The following is an 8,855-nucleotide window of genomic DNA, read 5'->3' on the forward strand; positions in this document are numbered from 1 at the left end:
CCAAGTCAGAAAATGTGCCCAACTCAGAGCACAGGGGTCAGCAGGCCCATGCAGGCATGTCCCCAAACCCTCACTGAACATACAACGCCTCCCTAAAGGAGCTGTCATCAAAAGGTTGATTCTGGTGTTTTCTTAAATCGTATCTAACATTCTGGGATATTGGTTGGTGCAGTGAGAAACAGGAGGAAGTAAATAGGGTCTGCATGGCAAGGCTGCGTCTATTCTAGAAACTGTCACCAAGAGCAATCAAGGTATACCTGATGTGGGACTTCAGTTTAGGTAGGAAGACGAGATATGGAAATGCTAGGAGTTTACATATAAACTTTGAACCTATTTTCACAATGTGGGGTCATTTGGCCATAATATATAGGCACCCCAACTACAACAATAATAGCATTTAGTAAGTACTAGCTGTGTGCCAGACACTGACTTATACACCTTTCACAGATTAGTTCAGTTTTCTCCTCATATAACCACCCAATGATGTAGGTACCAACGCTTAGAATACTGAGCTTTGAACCTCTCAAGGCTGAGAGAGGTTCTAACCGGCAGGATAAGCTGTGTTAAGCTGCAGTAACAAAAACCTCAGCTCACTGGCTTCACACGATGACAGCTCCTTGTTCTTGCAACATGACCCGTGAAGGTTGGCCAGAGGCTGCCCAGCTTAGGCTGCTGGGGGCTCTGTGTGCCCTGCGTTTCCATGGCAGCCGCGGTGGGAGGGAGAAAGCCGCCAAGGTCTGCTCCGGACTGACCCCGGGGCTTCCTACATCCCATTGGCTGGACGAATGACCAGCCCTTGTCCAACTTCCAGGTGGAAGAGGGGAGACATGCAGTCCTGCTTGTGCCCAGAAAGAAGAGAACCGGAAACAGCAGAAGTGGGCTGCCTGGCCGCGCCGGCCCAGCCACAGGCAGGCCGTTCTGGCTCTTCTGCTCTGGCTCCAACACGCAGGTCCGCCTCCCCGCGCCAGGTCCGCCTCCCCCGCGCCAGGTCCGCCTCCCCCGCGCCAGGTGACGCTTTCAAGTGGAAAGGCCTCAGCGACCCCAGCTGACTGTGTCAGCATCCGGCTGTTCTCCCGCTCATGACACTTAGATAAGTCTAATCAGCCTGATTTCAGAAGAAACGCTTTGACGTGTTCCCTCCACGTGTAGGCTTTCTGCCTGTGTGTGTCCTTCCACCTGTCCGGAGCCGTGGCACGTGGCATGGGCGCGGACTGCGGCCCCGAAGGCTCCTGGAGCGGCGGCCAGACCCTCCTGGAAACTAGGCCGTGTCCCTGTTTGCTGGACATGCGGGCAGAATGCGCCTCTGGAAGCTCCTCTCGCACTTGCTCTCACATTTGGGCCACCTCACCTCCCCTCACCACCCCACTTTCTGTCCATACACCTTGCCACCAGCCTTCTCGTCTTCTCACCTCATTTTAATAGAATGTCCAGCCTCCTGGGCACATTTGGTTCAGAGGGGAGTGCGTTTTTGTGTGGGGTTTTTCTAAAGGAAGTTTGAAAACCTTCATTTTGTGTTCAGGAATAAAAGAGAAGTCGACTTATTTATAATTGGCTCCCTCTAATTCAGACTAAATGTAGATTAATCCTAATTGATAACATAAAATTTAATTAAACCTTAATGACGACCCTAGGAGAGAGTCCTCGGGAGATGGTATCAGCGGTGAGGCGGATGCACCTCCCCGCCCTCCACATAAAACTCATTCATGGAAGGGCCTGGGGTTTTGTGCAAGTCCACAAGCAGGTCGTTATCTCAAACTGCTGTTCCTCGCCATTGCAAGGAAATGCGGGACATGGAGTTCTCCCTGCAGACAGCCAGAGGAGCGTGCACTCACCAGCTCCCGGTGAGCTCCCGCTCCAGCCCCTCCCGGCTGCGGGTGGGGCTCAGCTCCCAGGCCAGGAGCTGCTGTCTCAGTTTCATCAGATAAACTCAAACCCACTGCACATCTCCCGGAGAAATCCAACTGCCAACACTGCATAAGCATCACCCTGCTTTCCCTGCCCAGCAGAGTAGGTTTACTTCATGTGTTCATGAATGTGCTGTGTGTGCTGGAGTGAGACAGACTCTCCTTCTGTGGTCAGCCACCCCAGCACCCGTTTACTTAAATGTAAGTAGAGAATCCAGGCAGAGGGGAGGCCAGCCCCAGGAGCACCGGCCTCAGAGGCTGAGCTGCTGGGGAGAGCGGAGCCAGACGCTCCCAGCCAGACGGGAGCCCCTGAGCTGTGAAGGGCCTGCCAACCTGCAGGGACTCCTGCTCCACTCTGCCCACAGGTGCCATTAGAGGACGAGGGTCCATGTTCTGAGATCGTTTTACTCACCAGAATGTTTGATTCAGGTAGTAATCTGGAAAATAAAACCAGATTTTGCAGTAGGCAGCAAATATTTAAATGCTTTGCAGGCCTCAATCTTCAGGTCTTTAAAGATCTAAATCTCTAGATCTTTAAAGTTGTTCCTTCCCTTTGGGTCACTCTTTCTTTAGCAAACATTTAATAAATGCCTGCTATGTGCAAGGCACTGTTGTAGGCATGAAGACAAAACACTGAACAAAATAAGACCTTTGTCCCTTATGGAACTTTTATTCTAGCTGGTGGGAGACTGACAATAAATATAATAAGGATGTGGTGGGTTAGATGTGATAAGTTTTCAGAGAAAGATAGCCCTGTCCATGTGGCTCAGTGGGTGAGTGTCGATCTATGAAGCAGGAGGTCATGGTTCAATTCCTGGTCAGGGCACATGCCCAGGTTGTGGGCTTGATCTCCAGTAGGGTGTGTACAGGAGGCAGCCAATCAATGATTCTCCCTTATCATGGATGTTTTGATGTTTCTATTTCTCTCTCCCTCTTCCTACCTCTCTGAAATACACACACACACACACACACACACACACACACTACTAAAAGAGAAAAATGCTAATTGACCGTACCTTCGCTATGCCCATAGCCAATCAGGAGTGATATATTGTACAAATTAAGCCAACAAAAATGGAGGGTAAATTTGCATATGCAGGAGGGGCGGACTGTGCCTAACGCTACCATCAGGGACCAGGCCGCCATCGGGACCAGGCAGGCCAGGTGGGCAGTGCCTGACACCACCCTCGGGGTCCAGTCCACCATTGGTAATAGGGCAGGCCTGGCCGGCAGCACCTAGGCCACAGTGTCCAGGCAGCAATCGGGAACCAGGCAGGCCTGGCGGGCTGTGCCTGACTGCCTGCAGTGTCAAGACCACCATTGGGGTGAGGTAGGCCTGGTGGGCAGTATCTGACCCCGCCTGCAGTGTCTAGGCAGCTGCCTGACTCTACCTACAGGGTCCAGGCAGCCATCAGGGAACCTGCAGGCTGGGTGGGCAGAGCCTGACGCCACCCGCAATGTCCAGGCCACCATGGGGGACCAAGCAGGCCTGTTGGGCAATACCTGACTCTGCCTGCAGGGTCTGGGCAGCCATCGGGAATGAGACAGGCTGGACAGGCAGAGCCTGATGTAGCCTGCTGGGTCAAGGCCTGGATAGGTAACTGGGCAAGCGGAGTGGGGCAGCGCCTGAAGCCACCCACGGTGTCCAGGCAGCCATCGGAACCCCGGGTAGGCTGGGGTGGCCAGGGTCTCTGGGATCACTGTGTGTCCCCGGGCCACCTGTGGAGACAAGGGGAGCAGGCTAGGGTTAAGCATTTTAATGAAAACGGGATGCCTGTGTCCCTGCCCACTGCACAGGTCTCTGGCGAGGAGAGGGCAGTGGGCAGTCAGCAGGCACCAGGGCTGGGAAGGGACTGCCCCCTATGCTACCAGGAAGAGGTACTGAACCATGATGATGCAGAGGGCTGGCTGATGGAGGGAAGCAAAAGAGCAGATGAGGCGGCTCTCGCTGAAGCTGAGCTTGAAAAGTGCACCAACAGCCTGATGGACTAAATGGCCTTTCTGAAGAAGGTGCAGGAAGAGGAGATCACTGAGCTGCAGGCGCAGAACCAGTAAGCTCAGGTCTCTGTGGAGATGGACATGTTTTCTAAGTCCCACCTCTCTGCCATGCTCAAGGACATCCGCGCCCAATACAAGAAGCTGGCTGCCAAGAACATGCAGAATGCCGAATGGTACAGGAGCCGCTGCACCATGCAGACCGAGAGCACTGCCAAGAACACCTACGGGGTGGGCACCACCAAGGAGGAGGTGTCTGAAAGCCGCTGCCTGCTCAAGGCCAAGACCCTGGAGATCAAAGCGTGCCGGGCATGACCTAAGCTCTGGGAAAGCGGCTGAGAGAGCTGGAGGAGAAACAGAACGCGGACATTAGTGCTCTGCAGGACACAACCAACACATTAGAAAATGAGCTGAGAACTACAGAGAGTGAAATGGCAGGATATTTAAAAGAATACCAGGACCTCCTCAATGTGGCTTTGGACATGGACATTGCAGCTGACAGGAAACTCTTGGAAGGTGAGGAGACCCGGCTCAGTTTCACCAGCGTGGGGAGCATAGCCAGCGGCTTCTCCCAGAGTTCCCAGGTCTTTGGTCGATCTGCCTACAGTGGTTACAGACTAGCTCTACTTGATGTCCGCTCGCTCCTTCCCTTCTTAATACATCAGCCACTTCCAGAAGGAGCAGATCGAGGTGGAAGCTGCAAAAGCCGAGGAAGCTAAGGATGAACACTCCTCTGAAGGAGAAGCTGAAGAGGCGGAGAAGGAGAAGGAAGTGGCTGATGAAGAGGAAGGAGAGGAAGAGGAAGAAGGTGCCAACGAAGAATTTGAGGATTCAAAGGAGGAAGAAGAAGGAGGTGAAGGTGAAGGAGAAGATGCCCAAGATGCTGAGGATGAGAGAAAGATGAAGGTGCTGGGGAGGAGCAAGCAATCAAGAAAAGATTGAGCCCCCCTTTCTTTAATTATTTCAGGAATAATCCTCCTGAAACCAGGTCAACCCCATCACCAACCAAGCAGTTGAGTTCCTGATATTATATGAATTAAGAAGTCAATATATGTAACATTCTGAGGTGACTCAGGTTGGACATTAAATGTTGTGCTATGACTTTTCTCCGTATGCAGAGTATCTGTTTGCTTGCAGAGTGGCTTCCTGGCTTGCTGCCAGCCTGTGCATGGTCTATGATTATGAGATTAGGATCTATGACAATGTGAATAATTCAGATGTTTACAATAAAAACACATGGATACATGAATTCACTGATGTTAATGTTCAAGTTCATGGGAAAAAAATAGTCCTTTGAGTCTTTGGTTAGAAATTAAAGATCTTAAATCATGTGTGATAAACAGTAAATAAAGTTACACTGAATGACAAAAAAAATAATAATAATACATTAGGGGCCAGGAAATGTTCAAAGAATTGGAGAACTATTCCCAAATCAGGAAGGGAAGTCACAGGGTGTATATTATTGCTATGAATATAGTATTTCCTGCTACTTACAACATATACAATGTAATGTCTTAGATATGTATTTTCATAGAGTAATACTGGTACATATGTTATAGTTATGATGGTATGTCATATCCTATCTACATTAGTAAAAGGGCAATATGCTAATTAGACCATAAACCTTCCAGAAGTCCTTCCAGACAAAGCCATGGTCGCGGGGCTGAGGCCGAGGCAGTGAGTGGTGATCAGGCCAGGAGGGGAAGGCATTTGGGGATGATCAGGCCAGAAGGGGAGGGCAGTTGGGAGTGATCAGGCTGCGGGGGGGGGGGGGGGGGGGGGGGCACAGTTGGGGGTGAGCAGGCCAGCAGAGGGGACCAGTTGGGGGATGCAGTTGGGGGTAATCAGACCAGCAGGCAGAGTGGTTAGGGGTGATCAAGCAGGCAGACAGGTGAGCAGTTAGGAGCCAACAGTCCTGAATTGAGAGGGGGTTGTCTAACTGCCAGTTTAGGCCCAATCCCACAGGCGTCTCAGATTGGAGAGGATGCAGGTCGGGCTGAGAGATACCTCCCCTCCCCCGTGCATGAATTTTGTACATCGGGCCACTAGTGTGTGTGTGTGTGTGTGTGTGTGTGTGTGTATTAATTTGAGTCTTTGGTTAGAAATTAAAGATTTCAAAGGACTATTTTAATAAAAAGACAGAAAAGGCACAGGGGTGAGAGGTGTTGGAATTGCAGATATTGGTATTTAGACAGGTGGGCAAGGAAGGCCTCATGGAGAAGGTGACGTTTGAGCAGATACTTGGGGGAAGGGAAAGAATTAGTCACAAGAAACAATGGAGTGGGAAGGGTGGCGGAGAGGGTGGAGAGAGAGAAGAAACTCCAGTACAAGGAGCCTGAAACAGGAACATGCCTGGTGTGTTCCAGAAACAGCAAATAACTAGTGTGGCTGGAGTGGTAGCAGCCAGGGGGAGAGGCAGGAAGTGAGAGAGGAGGGGAGGGAGCAGTCACACAGGCCAGGCCAGGGCCTCGAGAGTCACTGGAACAACTTGTGTTTACTGTGAGGGAAATGGGGCTACTGGGCTGGCGTGCTTGCATGGGGGGCCCCTCTGGCTGCATGTGGAGAGAAACTGGAGGGGACAGGGCAGAGGGAGGGGGCAGTAGGTGTGTTTTAAAGGCAGGGCCAACAGGAATGCTGATGGGCTGATGTGGGAGAAAACAGAAGAGACAGCTTGACCAGCTAGGAGATAAGCAACCGTGCATCCCCCTCCAATCCCAATTTCCCCAGCAATTTCAAACGGCCAGCAGACTCCGCGCCCCCCCCCCCTCCCCCCCGGCCCCGGGATAGGTATGTCAGCCAGTGCTGTCTCTTCACTGAGCGCTGGCTGTGTGGCCAGGAACTGAATATGCATCCTGGCATCTAACCCCACACCGACTGCGAGTTAGACCTGGTAGCCAGTGCCGTTGTCCATAAGGACACTGAGCTCTGGGAAAGTTAACTAAACTGTCAAGTTCACAATGATGCTAGTGAGTGACCCAGTGGAAATCTAAACCCAGGCTCTGCTGCAAAGGCCGGACCATCACCACCATGGCACACTGCCTCTTCAGACCGCACTCTATCACCACCTGCCTGTGCAGGCTGGGCTGGGCGCTTGCACTGGTGATTCTACTCAATCTCTACAACAGCCTCATTAGCAGTGACCTTTCCAGGTTCAAATGGACGCTCAGGACCCTACAGGCCCTGCTCCCTGCTCAGAGCTGCTCTCCAGGAGCACGCCTGTCCCGCAGGGGCTTGTGTGGGACGAGAAGCTGAGCAAACGGGTGACTAAAGAGGTGCAAGCCCTCAGTGTTGGGGTCCGGATACACCAAGAAGGGCCATTCCCAGGCAGAGCACACACAGGAGTCCACCAGTGACTGCATGAGTGAGTGAACAACAAATGCGTGTTCCATTTCTGTCCTCCACCTCTCTCCATCCTTCCCACTCGCTGTACCTAGGGCTGTGACTCGCCCTGAGAAGCTGGCCACGGCCAGCTGAACGCCAGGCCTCAGCATGCACCTGTCCCAGACCGACCCCCGCTCAGCGCCAAGGGCTGGCTCCACACCACACTCGGTATGAGGCGCTGCGGGTAGAAAGAGGGACAAGAAGCTCCTACAGAACCCACGGGCAACTGAGAACTCGGGAGGCAGAGGGACTCAGTGGGGGGCTGGCAGGCTTATTGAAATGCATCCTAACTGTCACTGAGCCGAGTGTCCATTCCCAGCTCTTCTCCTTAAGTAAAGACTGAAGATACCCCTTCCCATGTGCTGCGGCCGGAGACCTGCTCCTTCCCCAGGCCGCCTGGCCCAGCAGCCCCTCCGACCTTACGGGGCCTTTGGGACCACCGAGACCATTGGGACCAATGGACTACTGGGCCCACCGGGACCACCGGGACCACTGGGAACACCGAAATCATTGGGATGACCGGGACCACTGGGACCATTGGGACCATTGGAACCACTGGGACCACCGGGACCACCGGAACCACCCAGACCATTGGGATGACCCAGACCACCGGGACCACTGGGACCACTGGGACCACTGGGACCATTGAGACCACTGGGACCATTGAGACCACTGGGACCACTGGGACCACCGGGACCATTGAGACCACTGGGACCACTGGGACCATTAAGACCACCGGGACCACTGGGACCACCAAGACTACTGGAACCATTGAGACCACAGGGACAACCGGGACCACCGGGACCATTGAGACCACTGGGGCCACTGAGACCACCAAAACCACCGGGACCACCGAGACCATTGGGACCACCGGGACCACCGGGACCACCGAGACCATTGGGACCATTGAGACCACTGGGACCACCGGCACCACCGAGACCATTGGGACCATTGGGACCATTGGGACAACTGGATCACCAGGACCACCGGGACCATAGGGACCATTGAGACCACCGGGACCACCAGGACCACTGGGCCCACCGGGACCACCAGGACCACTGGGCCCACCGGGACCACCAGGACCACTGGGACCACCAGGACCATAGGGACCACCAGGAGCATAGGGACCACCAGGACCAGCGGGCCCACCGGGACCATAGGGACCACCAGGAGCACCAGGACCACCAGGACCACCAGGACCATAGGGACCACCGAGACCATTGGGACCACCGGGACCACCAGGAGCCCTGGGGCAGCTGCGGGCCTGCTGGGCAGCACCCGTGGGGGCAGTCAGGCCCTCCCATCTAGTCTGGGTCCTCAAGTTCCTGGCTATTTATTCCGCAGATGTTTACGAAGCTGCTCAGGTGCAGGGAAGCTGGGGAAGGCAGGCTCCCCTCACGGAAAGAGCAGCGGAGGGGACGCAGGCTGGGCAGCGCCTCGGACCGGGGGTTAGTGGGCCTGCTCCCTCACGCCATTGGAAACCAGCCACACCGTCTGGAAGTCAAGGCCTCCACCTCCCGCCTCCGGGTGTGAAACGCCTGAGAGCGGCCTACGGAGACGGAGACGCAGGGCAGG

At 54.1% G+C, this 8,855-nt stretch overlaps 1 pseudogene; it reads left to right on the forward strand.

Moving 5' to 3' along the window:
* The first annotated feature begins 1,790 nt into the window (after positions 1-1,790).
* LOC118731518 lies at positions 1,791-8,278 on the forward strand (annotated as a pseudogene).
* Positions 8,279-8,855: the final 577 nt, after the last annotated feature.

The sequence above is a fragment of the Pipistrellus kuhlii genome, unplaced genomic scaffold, assembly GCF_014108245.1.
Source record: "Pipistrellus kuhlii isolate mPipKuh1 unplaced genomic scaffold, mPipKuh1.p scaffold_m20_p_31, whole genome shotgun sequence".
NCBI classification, from domain to species: domain Eukaryota; kingdom Metazoa; phylum Chordata; class Mammalia; order Chiroptera; family Vespertilionidae; genus Pipistrellus; species Pipistrellus kuhlii.